The sequence below is a fragment of the Canis aureus genome, chromosome 10 (assembly GCF_053574225.1).
Source record: "Canis aureus isolate CA01 chromosome 10, VMU_Caureus_v.1.0, whole genome shotgun sequence".
In the NCBI taxonomy this organism is placed as follows: Eukaryota; Metazoa; Chordata; class Mammalia; order Carnivora; family Canidae; genus Canis; species Canis aureus.
The window spans coordinates 17,488,339-17,503,099 of record NC_135620.1 but is presented as its reverse complement, the minus strand read 5'-3'; the positions used below and the strand labels follow the sequence as shown (position 1 = coordinate 17,503,099).

Sequence of the window (14,761 nt, the reverse complement as noted above, 5' to 3'; positions counted from 1 at the left end):
TCCCATTGATTGCAATATTTTTTTAAATTATAAACCTGTGAAGTTTCCCCAAAGTAGATTTCAAAAAGGAAAAAAAAAAGGGGCAAGAGGTTGGTGTTCTTCCTCCCAACCCATTGTAGTTCATGTCGTAATTTTGCATTCACAAGGAATTGGAGGATCATTAGACATTTCTAGGAACCCTGGACCCGTTTTGCATATCAATTAGCATTCCCATTGCTCTATTGAATTTCTAGCTTGACAGGTAGATGGGGCAAAAACTGTGTCCGAGCAGCCTACAGCCCCTTTGTCTGATTTTCAACAACAAAAGTGAGTCCCACACAGTGCCTTCCTGGAGCCCTGAGCCAAGTCCGTCACAGGCTGAAATAGACCTCTCCTAAGGGCTTCACGTCCCCCTTTTATCCTTCATAGAAGAAAGGGTCTAACCTGCACCCCACGTTTGTGTGCCACCCAAACCAGGGGGCACACGTGTCATCTGAGGAAAGCACTTGCCGCGCTGGCTCCCCGGCCCTCCCCCTGCCGCCGCACCGAGAACAGGTGGAGCCCAGCGCTGGGGGATGCTTAAAATATGGATTTCTAGAACACGACCCACATTCGGAAGATCACTCCAGCGTCTGCCTTAGGCTCCCCAGGTGGGAGAAGGGAGAGTGCAAAGCAATAGGCAGCGAGGAGGGTAGCGACTTCCATCTGCAGATTGATCAAGCCGATGCAGGTATCACCACTGTCTGCAGAGCCCCCCTCCGCCCCGCAATTCACAGGCCGCTCCCCGCGCTGTGTGGGGAGGGCAACAGCTGTCCTGCTCTCTCTGCTGCAAAGCTCAGATGTGCTTTATGGCTGATGACAATAGATTTCCTCCCCACCACGCTTCACTTCGACCCTGAATTCCCGTCATATGCGCCTCAGCCCTTCTGCTGGCTCGGCCCCGCTCACCCTCCAGGCTGTCATTAGCTGCACCACCGTCCACCGTTTCTTAATTGACCTTTTTAAAATGCTGGACGCCACTGGCTGCACGCAGCTGTCACACATTAAATTTCCAGAGCCAAGAGTCCAACTTGGTAGTTGGTGAACTACAGCCCGGTAATATAGGAGATAAATAACTTCTCCACCCAGCCTTGAACGCTGAGCTGTCAGCTTAACCAGCGACACCAGCGACACCTCTGGGGGAATGGCACGAGCATTCAGGAGAGGACCGTGCCCTTCATCCGGCTTTTTCCATGAGGTCGGGAAGTGGGAAGTTCCCAGGATCATTTCCTGTTGCGATGGCTGCAGGGAATTCCTGCTGTCTTGGTTCATGAGATGAGATATAGTGACTCAAAATATCAGGCCGACAGGTGCCCGGCAGCCCGCTGGGGCCCCTGCCCTGGGAGGGCGGGCGTGTTGGTGCTGGGTCTGTGCCCTACCTCTCTCCCCCACGTCTGCATCCCCACCCTGGGGAATAAAGCAGAGTCCAAAGGCAAGGAGTAGGCTGCACGTGGGCTGGTGTGCGGGGCACTCCTGGCAGCCAAGAGCAGAGCAGTGCCCCCCCTCCCAGCCCACCAGCTGGGATCCTCCTCAGGAGACACTCTGAGCTCCTTCGGCACCAGGGCTCAGCTCAGGTCCCGCTGAAAGTCTCCATCCCTTCTTGACCCTTTCACCCTGGCATCGTTCAAGGTTCAGGAGTGTAAGCGACTACAGTACGTGCACAAGGCACCAGCCAAGAGGCCGGGGACAGGCGGGGGTCACAGTCCAGGCCCTGTGTCTGTCACCAAGCCACGCTGCACCTGCCTAGAAGAAGGGGTGCCTCTTGCTAACTGGCGCAGAGGCCCCTGCACTGGTCACCCGCAGCTCTGCCAACCTTGAACTCTTCCTCTGCTTCTCTCTTTTTGAGAAATTAAGAAAGAAGCAGGGAAAGGAATGAGGAGGGGCAGGTAAAGGATCCTGGGGGTTCACTGCTTCCTTTCCATCGACTTCTTCAACTGCCCACGTTTCCAGCCTCCTGCTGCATCCTATCCTAACCACTTGTCTTGAGGATATTGGGGAGAGACAAACACGAGTCGTGGTGAAGCCAGAGGGGGAGAGAGACAGTCGAAACGAGTCTGGCGAGCTCTTGCCTGCCCCGTGTGTGTGTGCGTGTGTGCGTGTGTGTGTACACGTTTTTGTGATCTTATCTGGGAGTTCCAGAGAACACAGAATGTTCACACAAAATCTACAGCTCAGAGAATGGAGCAGAAGCTCAGATGAGATGGAAAACCCAATAAAGGAAAAATAAACGGAATGGCTTGGAAGTGACTTGTATCGGTGTGTCATGGGCCGGCCTCCCTTCCCGGGCCGCGCACGGGTCCGTCCCTCTCCGCCGCGCCTTCCTCACAGTTACTTCAGCTTTAGTGGCAGTGAGTCACGTGGGGGCACGGAGGAGCCGAAGGAGAAAATGCGAGTGAAACAGCAGCCTGCCACCCGCACTCGGGCCAGTGGCCCGCTGGTGGCCCCACGTCCTCCGCAGGCCTCGTTGGTCCCCGCCTAGCACGGCCTCCGCCGGCTCTGTCCCCATGTCCCCTGCCACCAGAGCTGACGGAGCGGCACGATGTGCCCGGAAACTTTGCCCTTGGTCTGCTTTCACCAGGGAGAATGCCGAGGCCGAAAGAACCTGAGGACAAACGATACCTAGGAAAGGAAAGCGGCACATGCTTCCTTCCTCTTTGATCCAGAATGTTCCCAGAAGCTACCCGAAGATCAGCCACACAGCTCTAAGGCCTAGGCCTGGAGGAGATATGCAGGCTGTGATTCTGCAGCCCTTCATGGGCCAGGAGGTGGGCCTGGGGCCCGCCGGGGCTCAGGATCACGTCGGGCAGAGGTTGGGTCCCGGATGCACCTGGCGGGTCCGCTTCCCTTCCGGCCAAGCACGGGGAGGAACTGCGACCTGGCGGGCAGTCGCCTGAGGCCTGGGCTGCAGAGGCTTGGAGTGGGGACAAACAGGTACTGCAGGGCAACGCCGGGGCAGTTGCACGCCCTCTCCAAAACGTGGTAGTTCTGCAGAAATGCCTGGGCCAGTATGTTCCACCGTCCGCCCTCCTTGGCCTGACAGAGCTCTCGGTGCCTAGGGGTTGACTGTCTTTTCCTTGGTGTTCAGCTGTGTTGTGGGCCGAGTCTGTCTCTCTGCTTCCCAGCGCGATAGCGTGGGAGAGAACCAGCCATGAGCCGGGCGACCTGGGCTCGAGGCTGGCTCTGCACTGGACAAGTGAGCCCACTTACCTACTTACCGAAGCCTCAATTTTCTGCCTCTGTAAAATGGGGCAATACCTACCTCAGTCAACCCCTGGAAGACTTTGTAAGGCTCCGCTCCCAGGAGTGGATTCGTGAATGGCAGTAGCCCCCACCGCCCCCCACTTTCTTCCACTCACCGTGGCTGATGTCTGTTATTGTGCCCCAGCTTGAGTTTTCACAAACGACTTTAATAAATGAAGGACCATAAACAGTTTAAAATCCTTTCCAGAGAAGAGGGACTGATTTTAAATAATCAACAGATATTTATTGAGCACACTGTGCTTGGAATAAAAAGAACGGTAAGAGACCCTTCTGGAGGTTGAAATTACTGACTTGATTGAGGTCTTTGAATCATGCGTAGATTTGTTACCCTTGCATTTCCTGACACTGGAGCCTATGGCTAATTGAGAATTCATCACAGATAAAAAAAAAATTTTTTTTGCTAGTTCTGAATCTAGTGCTACAGAGGAAAACAAATATAGTCTGTCAGTTGTCTGTATTCCCAGAAATGAGGGACTCATGAGTCATGGAGCTCATACATCTAGTGCCTTCTTGGAGGCTCTGAATTTGGTACACAAAGACAATACAAGGAGATCAGCTTCAGAGCCCTGCTTCTTTTGAGAAACCCTCCCTTTCAGACATACTTTTCACCTACTGTGTCCAAAGCTACCCTATTTAGGAAATGAATATATGGATGCTGTCAGAGGTTTTATTTTATCCTATCTTTGAATACCGGATGCAAAGAACTGAGTTAATCCTATGTTTCATCCCTGACAACTTCTATCACCGTCAGCCTATACAGGTCCTTCTTCTGTTTCATTCTACAAGTACGTACATAGAGCCAGACGCTTCCCAGGAGCCACGTGCAATTAGGCACTTTGAAAATCACCTCCTGGGATCCTCACGACAACCTCATCTGTTACTGCCTGACAAACCACCGCAAAATTTCATGCTCTAAGGCAACCCTTTCCTTGCATTTCACTGTTTCGTGGGTTGGCTAGGGCTCAGCTGAGCAGTCCACGCGGGCAGTGCGTCTTCTGGCCGCACTTGGCTCTCTGACAGTGAGATGGGTCAGGTGCTCCTCCTATGGCTTGGTCTCCTCCACCTGGCATCTCGGCTTCAAGGGCCCCACTCTTCCCATGGCAGCTCAGGACTCTGAAAGGGAAGAAGCTTCTGTCTGCCTAATGACTCGCCTTGAAAGGGCTAGTGGTCCCTTCCTCGCATCCTATTGACCAAAGCAGTGACAAGTCCCCACCTCCTGATGGGAGGCGTAGAATGGTTTGGGGCCGTCTTTGCAGATTAGCTACCAGGCCCTTTTAATTAGATGGGGAAGCTTAACCTGAGAGGTTACGTTACTTGCCCCAAGTAACACAGCTAGTAAGGGGCAGAACTAGGATTCAGACCCAGGCTCTGGAGTCCACGATGCAATAGTATGCTATGCAATGATGCCTCTCAGCTTCTGTTTTTATTTTTTATTTATTTTTTAAGATTTTATTTATTTACTCATGAGAGACACACACACACACACAGAGGCAGAGACACAGGCAGAGGGAGGAGCAGGCTCCATGCAGGGAGCCCGACATGGGGACTCGATCCCTGGTCTCCAGGATCACACCCTGGGCTAAAGGTGGCGCTAAACAGTTGAGCCACCCGGGCTGCCCTCAGCTTCTATTTTTAGAGTTTATCCCCCTTCATCCCTGGTCTCCACTCTCTACCCTTCATTAAGCACCCACTCTAATATACCTGATACATAAACTGAATATAGATAGATATTTGCAAAACAGACTGTTTTGTGAGTAGATGTCTTAACTTACATAAAAGTGATTATAAATAGGGGCACCTGGGTTAAATATGGGACTCTTGGTTTTGGCTCAAGTTGTGATCTTAGGGTCATGGGATAGAGTCCTGCCTCAGGCTCCGCACTCAGTCGGCTTGAGTCTCTCTCCCTCTCACTCTGCATGTGCTCGCATGCACTCTCTCTCTCTCAAATAAATAAATAAATAAATATTTTTTAAAAAAGTGATTAAGCTTAAATCTCATTCTTTCCCCACCCCACCACCACTCAACACTACATTTTTAAGCTCAATGTCACTGCATGTGTGCAGGGTCACTGCTCCTAATGGCTGCTTGGGATTCCATTTCACTTCTCTGTTCCCTTCACATTACCTCCCACTCCCTGGCTCAACCAACAGGACCCTTAAGGACACCTGGGTACTCCCCTCCCTACGATCCCACTGGAGGGCTCTTCTGGCCTAGTACCCACGAGTGGGAATGCTGGACTGCAGGACGTTGATACAGTTAACTTCACTATTCGTATTGTTCTCCAGAAGGACTACAGCCCATTAGACACTCTCCTTTGTCACTAAGTTTTACCTTTTCTCCATTTGCTATTCTTTATTTGCTCATTTTTGGCCAATCTGACCATATAAATGTGTCTTATTACTTGTACCTGTGCAAATATACAACTTCTCATTTTCCCCCTGGATTGGCGATCTTTCCTTCACTCTCGTCACTCTGATGTGCTGCCATATGTCATGAGATCAACTCCCTCTTAACTTTGTCTATGGTAGCCTTTGTTGAACAGGAATCCTTTACTTGGACATTGCCAAATCTGGGTTGCTGTCAGGTGCTCTGTACCAGGAGGGGTCTTTTGGAAATTGAAGAAGTCCTCTCTCATTCCCAAACCACAGAGACAGTGTTCCTGATTTTCTGCCTTTATGGTGTCATGTACCACCTTTAGGCTCTTGATCTATCTGGAGTTCACCCATGCCCATGATATAAGGCAATGACACAAGATTCAACTTCATCTCCCCAAGCTTCCCATCACCATCTACAAAACAATCTTTCCTTTTATCATTGGCTTGCGGTGTCACCTGTATCATATACCCACGGGTCTGTTTCTACAGTTTCCATCTGTGTCCCTGCATTACCTCGCTGTTTTTCTCACTGAGGCTTCATCCCGAGTCTTGGTATGTAGTGGAATGAGCAACCCTATCCGCTGCCAATTTTGCTCTACTTTTTTTTTTTCAAAACTGACTCAGTTATTTATAGACAAGCTTTTAATTCTTGTGCATAAATTTTAGAACAGTTTTTGTTAACTCATTTAAAAGTTCCTGATGGAATTTTGATTGGAATTGTAGTGAACTTATACATTAATTTCATGAAAATTGCCCTCTTTACAAATTTTAGCAATCCTATATGATACAAATAGAGTAACACCATTTATTTAAGTGTTCTCAGTGTCCTGAAAGAGAGTTTTAATCGTTGTCAATAAAATTCTCGTGCCTTTTCCTGGTTTAATTCCTAAATACCTTAGAGTTGTGTTGCTATTGTATACGGTATCTTATTTTCTATTCTATTTTCTCATTGGCTAGCGCTGGTGGAAAAGAACACTTGTTATCCTGTACTAACAGCTTTGCTGAACCCTGTGTTAGTTCTTTTTTTTTTTTTTTTTTTTTATGATAGTCACACAGAGAGAGAGAGAGAGAGAAAGGCAGAGACATAGGCAGAGGGAGAAGCAGGCTCCATGTACCGGGAGCCTGACGTGGGATTCAATCCCGGGTCTCCAGGATCGCGCCCTGGGCCAAAGGCAGGCACCAAACCGCTGTGCCACCCAGGGATCCCTCCTGTGTTAGTTCTTAAGGGTTGCTGATTCCATTCTAAGCCTGCTCTTTCCTGGCCGGGTGCCATGGCCTGGCCCCTTGGACTCATCCATGGCAGCCATGAGAGTAGGTGCACTTGCTGGGTTCCTCGTCTTAACGAGGGGTCAGAGTTTCTCCCCAAGGATATTTGCTATACGTTCTTCTTATATAATTTTGTTGAGTCATTCTGTTTCCTTGCTATTTCTAGTATTTTATGAGTTTTTACATCATTATTTCAAATACCAAATTGAAGGGCACCTGGATGGTTTGGTCATTTAAGTGTCCGACTCTTGATTTTGGCTCAGGTCATGATCTCAGGGTGATGAGTTCAAGCTCTGTGCCAGGCTCTCTGCTCAGCTGGGAGTCTGCTTGAGATTCTCTCTCCCTCTCCCTCTGCCCCTCCCTACCGTATCCTTTCTCTCACTCTCTCTGTAAAATAAATAGGTGAATCTTTAAAAAATATATCAAACTGAATCAGTAATAATGATTAAATATGATTACCAGTAATATTGAGAAATTTGTGTGACTTTCTACTTTAATCCATGTAATAAGACATGCTGCTGTTAAACCATCCTTTCAATCCTGGATCAACCTTAAGATTTTGTGTATCCTCTCTCTATATATATATTGAAAGTGAAGAGTTCACACCAATAGCACCAATTCCAATCCAATGCCACAAAGTTCAGTCTTGTTTTTCCATTGCCATATTTATAGCTTCCTCTCCTACCATGAGAAACCTGGCTTTTATTGCCCTTAATTTATTTACCTTTGTAATCAATGTCTGCATGTAACTAGTCTTCCTCTCTAGAGACATCCGCTCCCCCGTGGAGATGTGCCCTTCACCTTCCTCTGCTGACATCCATGCCAGGCCACCTCTCTGTGGGGACACCTGCCTCATGCCAGTCAGACTCTGGTACAGCGAGTTGGATGGTCCTCACCCTCATACAGTCACTAATGATTTCCTTCTTCATTCAGTGCTTTTTATTTCCACCTTCTTTTTTACTCTTTCATTTCGCCAGTTTGATCTTTGTTTATTGTTGTTGCTTTAAAGTAGGCTCTGCACCTAGCACGGAGCCTGACACAGGGCTTGAACTCATTACCCTAATATCAAGACCTGAGCCCAGATCAAGAGTCCTACGCTCAGCCACCCACGCGCCCCTAGCCAGTCTGAATTAATTTCATTCATCTTCTTAAAGAATAAATTTAGAATTTTTAAATCTTTTCTTTTATACTCTTTGTCCTCTGCTTCCTTGATTTTAACCTTACCATTATGAAGGCCTTCCTTCTTTTGTGTTTTTTTTTCTTCTTTTGTGTTTTTGTATTTTAATTCCATTATTTCAGCCTTTTTTGTCTTTATTTTTGTCAGCCTTTTTTGTCTTTATTTTTGAATAAATAATTTAAATGCTATGATTTCTTCTCTAGGTACTACTTAATCTCCCACAGTTTTTGGACATTTTCAATGTTTAAATTTCAGGTCTAAGTATCTTTTTAGAAGATAAATTCATTTTTTTTATAAAGATTTTATTTATTTGAGAGAGAATGAATGGATGAGAGAGAGCATAAGCCTGAGGAGGGACAGAGTGAGTGGGAGAAGCACCCCACTGAGCAGGGAGCGAGATATGGGGCTGAATCCCAGGACCCTGGGATCATGACCTGAGCCAAAAGCAGATGCTTAACTAACTGAGCCACCCAGGGACTCCCAGTTCTAAGTATTTTTAAATTTCTTTTATGTTCCTTTCTTTATCCCCAGAGTCACTTAGGAGTGATTAAATGACTTTCAGCAAACAAGCAGGGGGTGGGGAGTGTTCTTTTGTTTTGTACTTGTTACTATTACATTATGGCCAAAGAACTATGACTTCAGTGCTGTGGATTCTTTGAAACCGCGGCATCTTTTGTGGCTTAGTACATAGCTGATTTTTGTGAATGTGTATGCATATATGTAATAAATCATCTACAGTGCATTAATTGTTTACATCTGTCTTCCTAACTTTACTTTTTTTCATGCTTGGTCATTTTCTGAGAAGGGCATATAACATTTCTGATTACAATCAGTGATTTACTTATTTCTCCTCTTACATCCTGTTGGTAGCCGCTTTAGGTATTTGCAGCAATATTTACATTTATCTTTATCATTACATCTTAATACATTGTTCCCCTTACCAAAATAAAATGTTGTAATAGTGTGTTTGTCCATCTTGATCTTTTAAAATTCTCTTTTGGGGCACCTGGGGTGTCTGCTTTTGGCTCAGGCCATGATCCCGGGGTCCTGGAATCTAGCCCCATGTTGAGCTCTCTGCTCGGTGGGGAGCCTGCCTCCCCCTCTCCCTCTGCCACCCCTCCTGCTTGTGCTCTCTCCCTCTGTTTCAAATAAATAAACAAAAATCTTTAAAACAGTAAAAAATAAAATTCTTTTGTCTGAATTAATATTAAACACCTCTGTATTCTTTCATGTCTCCTGTAGACAACACACTAATTTTTTTTTACCTGAAAATCTCTTCTTTGAATTGGTGAGTTTATGCATTTATGTTTTTTTAAGATTTTATTTATTTATTTGAGAAAGAGAGACAGAGAGTGAGCTCGCAGAAGGAGGGTCAGAGGGAGGCGCAGACCCCCTGCTGAGCCAGGAGGCATACATGGGGCTCCATCCCAGGACCCCAAGATCATGGCCTGAGCTGCTGGCAGATGCTTAACCGTCTGAACCACCCAGGCGCCCCCCTCCATTTACATTTATTTTACTGTTACGTTGGGTCGGAATTCTATCAGCAGGATTTCATCTCTCATTATCTTTTCCTGTGATCGCATATCCTCCGGGGCATCTACACGCTTGGCTACTGACATACACCCACAGCAAGGGGGTCTACAGCGCGGGGGTCGGCGGAGAGGGCGGGGACGCCCTGTGCTGCCATTTGGACTCAACAACTCTGCACCTGCCCCACGCGGCTCAGCAAGCCCGCCCCTCGGGAACATCCCCCCACCTCTGTCCCCATCGCTATGTTCTCCCTCCTGGACGTTCACCATTTCCAGCTGCGTGGATTGCAGGCCGCCTGCCCCCTGAGCCCAGAGCGGGGAGACTCCGTGTGGCTAGCAGAACAGCACCCCCAGCACGGACGTGATTCAGCCCGAACGTCTCCCCACTGACCTGGGGGCACAGGGCTGGCACTGCTCTTCTCTGCTCTCTGGGATGTGACGGCGCAGGCCGCGATCCATCTAGATGCAGGATACAGGAGGGAGGCCAGGACATGACACCCAGCTGCGCCCCAGCTGTGGCAACTGGCTTCCTTGCACCCACAGCTTCTGTAGGCCGTGTTCTTGGCGTGTGCACTCTTTCCTCGGATTCACCATCCGTCCTCCCGCGTCCTCCCGCTTCCTCGGCACTTCCAGGGTGGAGCGGGGAGGGAGAGGAAGGGAGCCAAGAGTCAGGGCAGGTCCCCCATCCCGTGCACCATCGGCACCTCTCAAAAAGTCCTTCCTGGAGCCCTGGAGTTCCTGTGGGGACAGGGCATGGAAGGACCCCCCACCCTTGGCTCTGGTGCCCCAGCTCCATTCCGCTACTTCACCTCTGCTTTGTCAAGGGGGCATCAGGGCTAGACTTCACTGGAAAGAAAGACAACAATGTTGAAGCTAGGTCTTTCCTTGTTCTAAAATCCAGGGTCACTCGTCTGGCTCCCTGCCTCTTAGGGGCCCGTGTTTCCAGAGGGCACTGAGGCCCTCGGCAGGACTCGCTGGGGCCCTGCGGGCCTGTCCCTGTGAAGCTAGCTAACCACATGCCCCCTGCTCCCCCTCCTCATTCGCAGAAAGGAGGCAGCTGGGACTTTGAATCCAGCTGCAAATAAGAAACACTTAGTAGACATAAGAAGCGCATTTTATACTCAGGGCTTAAAGGCTGCTGACGTTAGGATTTTCTTAAAATCGGTCTTAAGATTTGTATGAGGAAATGTCTGGGCGCTGCTGCGAGGGTGCCTCGGGAGAGCGCCCATCACAGCCCAGGCAGTGCATGGAGGCACAGCACCCCCCACCCCCGTGATGGGCCAGGGCACTTCTTTCACAGCGTAGCAGCTAGAACTATGTTCTCCTGCCCTTTAGAAAGACCGGAACAGTCTAGAAGCTCAGGCTGGCTTTTGGGCAAATTGCAGTTAACTTCGCTGTCCTATACAAATCCATTTTGAGCTCAAAAGTGTCGTGGGTTTTCCCCATCACTTCCCTTCCTTTCACTCCCTGCCTAGTAAATGCAGGGCCAGCTCTAGCTGATGCCTCGGTCCCGCGGCTGAGCCTGAGCGGCGCAAGGCGGCTCGGTGACGGTGACGCCCACAGGACACCACTCCGAGCCCACCGTCTGCAGGGCCCCTGAGCAGCTGGCCCCTGGCAAGCCCGGCCCCAGACCATGGAGAGGGGGCCACCCCGTAAGGGGGCTCAGATCCTGTCCCATGGATCTATTTGTTCTCCACCTGTTCTGCAGGCTGTGTGAGAGCACAGGACTGTGCCCTTGCGGGCAGCATCTTGCAGCAAAACAGGAGTTAGGGCTCCGTGCGTGAGGCCACGTTCCCCAGGGACACGCATCACTCGGGAATGGCTGCTGCGGCCCCGCCAGGCGCCCGGGACAAGCACGCAGGGGCAGCGCTGGCCAGAACAACCTCGGAGCCCTGCGGAGCCTCCCCCACGTCCTCACCTGGGACTCCTCCTTCGGAAGCCTGGGCCACCGAGGGGCAGAGGTGGTGGGAAGTCTCCTTCAACTGCGTGAGGAGGACGAGGAATGAGGCTCAGGCGAGGCCCGCGAGGGCGAAGGACTCTCGAGTGCGCACCGTCCGAGAGGGAAGACTTGGATTTAATCTGTTTCGTGTGCCTGGCAGAAATGCAATGGCAGGTGATCACACCCACGTGTAAGACCCAGTCCCTCTGTGTACACCTGCGTGTCTTACAGGTTCGTCACTAAACAAGGTCTTCAAAAATTGAGCATACCTGCTGATGGTCTCTGAACACCATTTTCCTGCTAAAAGGAAGCAGATCTCCTTGGAGAAATATCTGAGTCTAGGTCAGGGACAGAAAATGGGTAAGACAAACCTAGAACACCTTATCATAACCAAAAGTAAGGAAAACTATGGTGGTTGTGTCCAGAGGGCAGGGGATATAATTTAAACAGACTCCCACCAGCCTCAGATGAGCAGTAACGGGCATCACAAAGGAACAACTCATGAATTGTTACACATCGTCTATGGCAAAATTCATGAGTTTATAATGATATTTAATTTCTTTAAGAAAAAAACCTCACAAGTCACCTCTAGAGCATACTAAAGAACAGAATCATTGTTTTGATAAGTGCTTTTTTAAAAGTATCTTCTGTGGGGCAACCTGGGTGGGGTTCAGCCCCAGGCCTGATCCTGGAGACCCGGGATCGAGTCCCACGTCGAGCTCCCTGCATGGAGCCTGCTTCTCCCTCTGCCTGTGTCTCTGCCTCTCTCTCTCTGTGTGTCTCTCATAAGTAAATAAATAAAATCCTTTTAAAAAAGTATCTTGTGTCTACTGTACCTTGGGTTATAAACGATGAAGCAAGTTCTTTAGAGAAAATGCCCACCAAATGTAGAAATAATGACAAAATCTAAATGAAATAATCAATCTGCCTAATGATCATTAACAGATGCTAGAAACACTGGCTGATGGGGAACTTGAGAATAAAAGGATCAGATCTTCAACAAAACCCACAGATCAATCTCAACATTGCAAAAAAAATAAAACAAGATCAAATCCAAGAGGGAGACAAACCATAAGAGACTCTTAATCATAGGAAGCAAACTGAGGGTCGCTGGAGGGGAGGGGCATCAGGGGATGGGGTAACTGGGTGATGGGCATTTAAGGACGGCACCGGATGAGCACTGGGTGTTATATCGACTGATGAATAACTGAACTCTGCCCCTGAAACCAATAATGTATATGTTAATTAATTGAATTTAAAAAAAAATAAAATGATGCCATCCCAAAATAAGAGAGAAAGAAAATGCCTCACACACTTCCTGATGGGATACAATAGGAAATACAGAAACAACCATGAGATGTTCTTGCAAAATCAGCAAACCTGAATCTGATCAAGTCCTGCTATCAGGGTTTACAGGAATGAGAAAGATAAAAAAAATTGTTAAATACTACTAACAGCAGGGTTTCTCAACAGCACCACTATTGACACTTTGGGCCAAATTATTTAGAAGGCTTATAACATTTATATGTAACATCTATGTGGACTGTGTTTAGATCCTGATTCAGAAAACCAAAGGTGGGATCCCTGGGTGGCGCAGCGGTTTGGCGCCTGTCTTTGGCCCAGGGCGTGGTCCTGGATATCCGGGATCGAATCCCACGTCGGGCTCCCGGAGCATGGAGCCTGCTTCTCCCTCTGCCTGTGTCTCTGCCTCTCTCTCTCTCTCTCACTGTGTGCCTATCATAAATAAAAAAAAAAAAAAACCAAAGGTAAGGGAAAAATAACATCATGAAATATGGAATGTGAACACTGGATATTTGATCTCTCTCTCTTTTTTTTTTTTTTTTAAGATTTTTAGTTATTCATGAGAGACACAGAGAGAAAGGCAGACACAGGCAGAGGGAGAAGCAGGCTCCCCATGGGGAGCCTGATGTGGGACTCGATCCTGGGGACTCCAGGATCACACCCTGAGCCAAAGGCAGACGCTCAACTGCTGAGCCACCCAGGCGTCCCAGAAGAAATTGTTTTAGCTATGATAACAGAATTATGGTTCTGTTTATAAAAAGTCCCTGTTTCTTGGAGATACATTTTGAAAGAATTATGAAGTTAAGTAGTATCTGGGATTTGCAAGGTCAGTGCAGGGAACACAGTGGACGCACAGGTAGCCAGGATCAGCTGCGCAGGGATGGCCACGTCTGCCCTGAGCAGGGCTTCCCCAGCCTCGGACTAGCAAAGGTCCTTCCGACGTCCCTGCGGGCCGGCAGAGGGGCCACATCTTCTGTGGTCTGTCCCAAGGGGGACAAAGAGGATGTGCCTTGTGCCCCGGGGTGTGACAGAGACTTGCCACCCAAAGGACAAAATGACAAAGTTTTGTACATCAAACCTCTCAAAGGTCCAAAATGAATTAAGGACACCTAGACACAGGCGCATGAGTGGCGAGTCGGTCAAGCATCCAACTCTTAGTTTTGTCTCGGGTCATGATCTCAGGGTTGTGAGATCAAGCCCCATATCGGGTTCTATGCTCAGCATGGAATCTGCTTGAGGATCTTTCTCCCTCTCCCTTTGCTCCTCCCCCTAACTTGTGCCCTCTCTCTAAAATAAATTTTAAAAATCTTAAAAAAAAAAAAAAAAGAACACCTAGACAGAGAACTAAAACTGGATTTTTCTTAGAGGAAAACCTAGCAATTTAAGAAGTTATTCTGAACCAGAAGATACACACACACGTGTGCATGCATGCACATTCAAAAATTCCTCTCACACACACACAGCATTTAAAAATTTAAAAATGCTGTGTGTGTGTGAGTCTGGGAACGGGACGCCTGGGTGGCTCAGTCATTGAGCATCTGCCTTTGGGTCAGGTCATGATCCTGGGGCCCTAGGATTGAGTCCCACATCAGGCTCCCCGTGGGGAGCCTCCTTCTCCCTCTGCCTGTGTCTCTGCCTCTCTGTCTCTCATGAATAAATAAATAAAATCCAAAACAAAATTGTTTTTTAAAAAAATCTGGGGATAAAGCAGCTCCTTTCGTGGTCAAAAGGTGAAATTCTCTGAAACTCCATCGTCCCCCTGCCCTCTCCCACACTTGCAAAGACAGCTCAATGTGGCTACGACCGGCATCATTCCAGAAAGATGTGTCTAGAACAAGGCTGCCTGAAGAGGAAACCAAGACCCAGGCATGAGGTGTGAGAGTCAACAGTGGAC

At 48.5% G+C, this 14,761-nt stretch overlaps 1 long non-coding RNA gene across 2 annotated transcripts; it reads right to left on the bottom strand.

Moving 5' to 3' along the window:
• Window positions 1-3,477: 3,477 nt before the first annotated feature.
• Window positions 3,478-13,295, bottom strand: LOC144322029 (uncharacterized). 2 transcript variants are annotated; one of them, XR_013387594.1, is made up of 4 exons: window positions 11,835-13,295; window positions 11,545-11,718; window positions 10,018-10,364; window positions 3,478-4,392 (listed from the first exon to the last, which is right to left on the bottom strand). It is a non-coding gene; the product is annotated as an uncharacterized LOC144322029 (long non-coding RNA). The 2 variants fall into 2 exon arrangements; XR_013387595.1 differs by having other exon boundaries at window positions 10,018-10,252.
• Between the last annotated feature and the right edge of the window lie 1,466 nt (window positions 13,296-14,761).